Raw genomic sequence first — 7,603 nt, 5'->3', positions numbered from 1 at the left:
ATCTTTTTAGTCTTTTAATACATTGCTCCCATTCATACTCTCGATGATCCAGTTTTAAAGGTCATTTTGCTGTTCCTCACACAAGATGCACCATCTCCCTTCTCTGTACCTTTTCATTGACTATCCCCAATGCCTGTAACACTATCCTTCTAAATTGCCAGTTCTTAATAACACTGGTTTCCTTTAAGACTCAGTTCAAATGTCACTTTCTTCATGAAGTTAATCGTGGTTACTTAGCTGCTAGTGCCTTTCCCTTGGCTATCTAGGTACTTCAGTGGATAGAGTGCTAGGGGACTAGAGGAAGCTGTGTATTCAAATCTAGCCTCAGACACTTATCAGCTGTGTGAATCTGGGCAAGTCATTTAGTTTTTGCCTGATTCAGTTTCCTCAACCGTAATGGAAGTAATAATAGCACCTCCCTTAGAGGTTTGCTGTGAGGATCAATGAAGTAATATTTGTAAAACCATTTACCATGGTGTCTGGCACATAGGTACATAATAAATGCGTATTCCCTTTCCTTTTCTCTCTAGATGGTATCTACTGATTAATATACATGTTTGAATGTAAGCTCACTGAGGGCAGGAACTTTTTTTCCTTATTTTTAATCCTCAGTGCTTAGCATATAGTAAACATTTAATAAATTCTTGTTAATTAAGGGACTTGCCAAATTATGTTAAACACTATCTTTAAGCATGAACTTTTGATTCTCTAGTGTCGTGTCATGTAAGGTAAAAGAAGACAAGCTGTGCTTTCAATGAAATAAGACAAGAATGTAAGTTCCTACAAAGTAGGGCTGCCATGTCTTTTTTAGCATGCTTTTGATAATGCTTAGCATAACATCATACTCTTCCTGACAATTGATGACAATGATGATGAAGAAGACAACAGTTAATTTATGATGAACAATTTTCTTGGAGAACAAAATGTATAATTTATCACGAAATATTGCTTGTGCCCATTCAGAAGAAGCATCATCACTAGACCTATTAGAAACAAAATGATGTATTTTCGTAAGAATGTTCATTCCTAAGTCCTTCAGAAAATAACTTAGAGAACACTATACCTAGTGATTTAATTGATCCACATAATTGAAAAGTTCAAGAAATATGGGAGTTCCAAACCATATGAGTCTCTCAATAAAATTCACCTTGTCATATATTTAAATTCACACATTCATCTATCTCAGACTCATGTGTTAACTCCAACATTCTGACCTGAATATATTTGACTGACTTATATCCCTCTCTCTATTGCCCCAGTTAGGAAGTACCATACTACTGAATTGAGCATTGATTTCGGTCAAAATAAGTACTTGTCTCCTTCACACAGGTAGAGAGGGTATTGCTATTTGGGAGAGGGGTCTGGACCTGTGATTTAATGGGTATAGGGAACTGCTGATAAGGAAACTCCCTCTACAAAGATAGATGGATACATCTTTTGCAACTTACAGAGAATTGTCTGTGGTACCAAGAAGTTAAAAACTGAGAGGCTACCCATAGTCACAAGCCAGTACTTGTTAAAGGTAGGATTTGAACACACAACTTCTTGTCTCTGTGTCCATCTCTGCATCCACTAAACTCTGCTTCCTGAAGAGGTACAAAGACCTGATTCGCCTCTATTTTATGCATGGAAAGAAGAGATGGTTATTTTTATGAAGGTTATTTTCAATAGAACTATGTAAGTTATCTGTAAACAAAATAGAAATGACCATGTATTGCTTTTAGGGCCATTGATTTTTTTTTTCTTCCAGGATTAGAGTATAAACTAGCATCAGAGATAATTCTGCTTTGCATAGAAATGTTGGTCAACAGCTAGACTCCTTAACATCATGTTTTAAAAAAATGCAGTCAACTGTAGGGTTAACTGTTCCATATAACATAAAAGAAGGGAAATGAAAACTCACTGGTGATTAAAGAGATGCAGGATATATGATTCAAATGGGAATTTGGGCAAATTACCAATGCTAGAAATGCAATGGTTTGCCTAAAGGTTTACATCTCTGCTTTCTACTGCCCCTCTGAGGTTTCAGATACAAAGTATCTCTTAGAAATTACGTCAGACATCACTTAATTTAACCTTTTTACTTTCTAATGAAGTTCTTTAGACCAAGATCTCTTTGAAAGCAGAGACTATGGTTTTTTTTTTGTTTTTGTTTTTTTACCTTTCTTAGTATCGCCTGTGCTTAGCACAATGACCAGCACATAGCAGATGTTTAATAAATTCTAGTTGATGGATTGACTTTATGATTTTAGGTCTCTTACGTTCAACATGCAGTTATCCCTTATGCACTTTCCAAGCATTTAAGATATACTACCATCCTTTACATGGTCTTGTGGGTTGAACCACAATCAATGGTTCCTACCCAAGATTCAAGTTACTATCAAGAAATTTCCACCTTTTAGATTTATCAAAGACATACCTTGCTCTCCCAGCTTGCATTGGTACCAGCTGTAGTAGCAGTATGTCCCACTGGGAGTTCTCCACTCCCAAGCATGGGTTTCTCAGCTTTCTGCCTCAAAAATAGAGGAATGGACACAAGAGAAAGGTGAAGGGTTCCCCAAAGATGATCCCCACCAAGTTCATTCTCCTCACATACTTTCTGGGCTATGAGACAGTTATGACTCAAATCATTTGGGAAGTAAACAGGACTAGCTCAAAGGTGAACAAGACGGAAGTGATCTAGATGATGGTCACCATTGTGGAGATGTCACCTTATGATCGTTGCAGGCATTAAAGTCTATGTGCAAACCCCTTGAGGCCTCCAGACCTACAAAATCATCATTGCTGAGCATATCGGCAATGAGTGTAAGAGGCAATTCTACAAGAGCTGGCACAAGTCCAAGAGGAAGGCCTTTACCAAGTACCATAAAAAATTGTGGGGGGCAGAGTCAAGATGGCAGAGTAAAAGCAATGATCTGCTTGAGTTCTCCCCTAAACTCCAAATACCTGTAAAAATGACTTTAAACAAATTCTAGAGCAGCAGAACCCACAAAAAGACAAAGTAAAACAACTTTCCATCCCAAGACAACCTGCATGGTTGATTGGAAAGGTCTGCTGAGCCAGGCTGGGAGAGGAGTGCAGTTTGGTGTGGGCAAAGATCAGGCCTCAGCGAACCTGGAGCAGTCCTCAGGGGACTGAATCAAGGGGAGCTGTGGTGGTTTCCAGACTTCTCAACCCACAAACACCAAAGACAACTTAGAAGGTCAGTAGGAAAGGTCTGTTGGACCATGGTGAGAGAGGAGTTCAGTCTAGCCCCAGTCCTAGTGCAGCCCTAGGGCACTGCTTCCAGAGTTCTTGGCCCACAGAGGGAGGGGGGAATCCAGCAGCTGATCAAAGGGGGATTACAGAGATCTCCTTGATGGTGCTGAGGCAGGATTCACTTGCTTTACCTGTGCTTGGATCTGAGTTTCAGTTCTGGGTGGTGGTCTTGGGGAGAGGAGGAGCACTAGCGTGGTGGAGTTTGTGGTGGAGGTGGATTGGGAATCCTCCTCACAGTTCCAAGGCAGAAAAAAGTGCTTGTGGTCACTCATAGATCAGAGCACAGGCCAGGAAAGGAGTAAACACCTCGCTCTTGATCATACCACCTTGGAAGAACTGAAAATTTACAGGTCCCTAGAAGTATCTCTGAAAACAGCTGCACAAAACCTCCAAAGCTTGGGACAGTACATTCTCTACACTGGAAGCAGATCCCTACCTTAACAAAGAGTTTATAACTCAACTAATTGGATGGGGAAATGAGCAAAGAGCGCAAAAAAAGTCAGACCATAGAATCTTTCTTTGATGACAAAAAAAGATCAAAACCTACAACCAGAAAAAGACAACAAAGTCAAAGCCCCTACATTCAAAGCCTCCAAGAAAAAATATGAATCACTCCCAGGCCATGGAAGAGCTCAAAAAGGATTTTGAGAAGCAAGTAAGAGAAGTAGAGGAAAACCTGGGAAGAGAAATGAGAGTGATGCAAGAAAATCATGAAAAAATAAGTCAACAGCTTGCTAAAGGAGACCCAAAAAAATACTGAGGAAAATAACACCTTAAAAAATAGCCTAACCCAAATGGCAAAAGAGGTCCGAAAAGCCAATGAGGAGAAAAATGCCTTCAAAAGCAGAATTGGCCAAATAGAAAAGGAAGTCCAAAAGCTCACTGAAGAAAATACTTCCTTAAAAATTAGAATACAGCAGATGGAAGCTAATGACTTTATGAAAAATCAAGAAATTGTAAAACAAAACCAAAAGAATGAAAAAAAAAGTAGAAAATAATGTAAACTATCTCATTGGAAAAACAACTGACTTGGAAAATAGATCCAGGAGAGAGAATTTAAAAATTATTGAACTACCTGAAAGCCATGATCAAAAAAAGAGCCTAGACATCATCTTTCAAGAAATTATCAAGTAAAACTGCCCTGATATTCTAGAACCAGAGGGTAAAATAGAAAGGAAAGAATCCACCAATCACCTCCTGAAAGAGATCCTCAAAGGAAAACTTCTAAGAATATAGGAATATTATAGCTGAATTCTAGAACCCCCAGGTTAAGGAGAAAATATTGCAAGCAGCTGGAAAGAAACAATTCAAGCATTGTGGAAACACAATCAGGTTAACACAAGATTTAGCAGTTTCTACATTAAGGGAGCTGAGGGCTTGGGATATGATTTTCCTGATGTCACGGGAGTTAGGATTACAGCCAAGGATCACCTACCTAGCAAATCTGATTATAATCCTTCAAGGGGAAAATTTGACATTCAGTGAAATAGAGGACTTTCAAGCATTCTTGATGAAAAGACCAGAACTGAATAGAAAATTTGACTTTCAAATACAGGATTCAGATAGATAGATAGATAGATAGATAGATAGTAGATAGAGAGGTAGATAGATAGATAGATAGATAGAGTGCACAGGGTGAGTTGAAGATGAAGGGGTGATATCTAAATAATAAAATTAAGGGGTGAGAGAGGAGTATAGTGGGGGAAGGAGAAAGAGAAAGGTACATTGAGGTAAATTATCTCACAAAAAACAGACAAGAAAAAGCTTTTGCAGTGGAGGGGAAGTGGGGGAAGGTGAGAGGGAATGAATGAATCTTATTCTCATCAGATTTGGCTTAGGGAGGGAATAACATACACACTCAACTGGGTATGGAAATCTATCTTACCCTACAGGAAAATAGGGGGGAAGGGGATAAGAGAGTAGGGAGATGATAGAAGGAAGGGTAGATTCGGGGAGGGGGTAATCAAAAGCAAACACTTCTGAGGAGGGACAAGGTCAAAAGAGAATAGAATAAATGGAGGAGGGATACAATAGGATGAAGGTAAATATTGTTAGTTTTTGACAACATGACTACTATGGAAGTATTTTGCACAACTACATGTCTATAACCTGTATCAAGTTGCCTGCCTTCTCAATGAGGTTGGGTGGGGAGGGAGGAAGGGAGAGAATTTGGAACCCAAAGTTTTAAAAACAAATGTTAAAAATTGTTTTTACATGCAGCTGGGAAATAAGATATACAGGCAATGGGGTATAGAAATCTATCCTGCCCTATAGGAAAATAGAAAGGGAAGGGGATAAGAGATGGGGGTGGTGATAGAAAGGAGGGCAGATTAGGGAAAAGGATATTCAGAATGCATGCTGTCTTGGAGTGAGGGAGGGGTGAGATGGGGAGAAAATTTGGAACCCAAAATCTTGTGGAAGTAAGTGTTGAAAACCAAAAATATATAAATTAATAAAAAAACATTTTAAAAATTAAAAGAAATAGTGGGATGATGGTGGCAAGAAATAGATGAAGAAAAACTTTAACAGATGAAGAATTTCTACCAGGTAATCTGAGTAATTGTGCATATTTGCCTGCTCCCTCTGAGACAGAAATCTTACCTGATAGAGATCCAGGTGAATGGCAGAAGTATGACTTAAGAACTGGACTGGACCTGCGAGAAGCTAGAGCAGCAGGTGCCCATGTCCATTGTGTTTAGGTAGAATGAGATGACTGATGTCACAAAGATGTCCAAGAGCAATGGTGACAAAAGTGTTGCCAGCTGCTGCTACACAAAGAAACTGTTCTGAAACACCTAACAAGGCCTCCATAAGTTGGCCTATATCAGAGCTTGGCACCCTATCAATATAGCATTCCTCTGGCCCAGGCTGGTCAGAAGGACTGCCACCATCGCACCAAAATGAACAGAAAGATCTACAAGATTGGTTAGGGCTATCAGATAAAGGGTGGGAAACTGATCAAAAACAATGCAACCACTGATTATGATTTGTCTGACAAGAACATTATCCTTCTGGGAAGAGTTTCCCACTAGGGTGATGTGATCAATGACTTTGTTATGCTGAAAGGCTATGTTGTTGGGACCAAGCAGCATGTTTCTCATTTTGCAAAAATCTCTGCTGGTATAGACTAAATGTCATGCCCTGGAAAAAATTGACAAAGTTAATCAACATCACATATATATTGAAGGTCACATAGCTTTTTTCACATTTGGACCACTCTTCTAGCTCTGCAACCTACACAGTCTGCTTTGAGGAAGAGCCCAGTTGGGAAAGAGAAGATTAAAAGGAAATAAATAGTAAGGCATAATTGAAAAATAAGTAAGTCACATCTATACTTCCTCTCCTCTTGGTGTTTCCCTGGATCTCCACTTGCAACAAAGGTCACAATAACTTCTTTTACCTTAAAGACATTATTTGGGTCTATTATCTCCTTGGCTTTAGCTATGGCCCTGAATATCCTACATAACAACAACAAATAGCTTTTAAAAAATGTATAGCCTTATTTCTGTCTTTTCTTTTAATTTTTTTTACACCAGCAAGGTTGGAATCTTCCATCACTCAGAAGCAATGGAAGCAATTATCTTACCTTATTTGACAGTTAATTATCACATCAGTCTCTTCATGGTACAGGTGATTAATGTCTAGTAATCAATGGGTTTACCACAGTCCCTTGCTCTGAACTTAACTACCTGATGTCAGAGCCTCTCATGGAAACTTCCTACAAATATTTCTGATAGTCTGAAAGCAGGAAAATGTAAGGAAACAGAGCTGGCGTGAAAGGCCAAAGGGGGCATTTAGTGTGTGGAATAACTGTTAGGTAATTTGGTAAAGACTTTGGGTGAGCAAATGGGGGTGAAAATCACCTGATGTGTAGGCTGAAAAGCTGGGAAACTGAGAGTGCAGGTTTTTGCCTGACAGTTTTAATCATCTTTCTTGTTTAGTTTCATTTTCAATGATATCTTGGGTAGGTAAAAGCACATTTCATTCAAGAGTTAAAAGGGGTCAGCTTGGGGCTGTTCATGGAAGCTTTTGATCTTTCCTGCTGACCTAGAATTAGTGCATGTATACCTGAGCAACTCTCAAGCATACGCAGCACACCAGAAAATGTGTTTTACGCTACATTGATACTGCTGGCAAGGCACAAAACAAATGTACTAAGTCTGAAATAGCCTGCCTTTTGCTTTAATGGTTTCCTGAGGATGGGTTGTTTGAATATAGTTTTCAAGTCTCACTTCATAGGAGTCTACAAGTATATTATTTGGTCTCTCACAAAATGATCCTAATTTTATTCTTTTGGAAATTTGCATTTTACTACTGGGAACAATTGGTTTGTTCCCTCCGTGTA

General features: G+C 39.0%; 1 pseudogene; it reads left to right on the top strand.

Moving 5' to 3' along the window:
* The first annotated feature begins 2,461 nt into the window (after positions 1-2,461).
* LOC114035670 lies at positions 2,462-6,483 on the top strand (annotated as a pseudogene).
* Positions 6,484-7,603: the final 1,120 nt, after the last annotated feature.

This window comes from Vombatus ursinus, unplaced genomic scaffold (genome assembly GCF_900497805.2).
Source record: "Vombatus ursinus unplaced genomic scaffold, bare-nosed wombat genome assembly UNPS02009205.1, whole genome shotgun sequence".
In the NCBI taxonomy this organism is placed as follows: Eukaryota; Metazoa; Chordata; class Mammalia; order Diprotodontia; family Vombatidae; genus Vombatus; species Vombatus ursinus.
The sequence above is the reverse complement of the archived record's forward strand: the minus strand, read 5'-3'. Positions and strand labels throughout refer to the sequence as shown.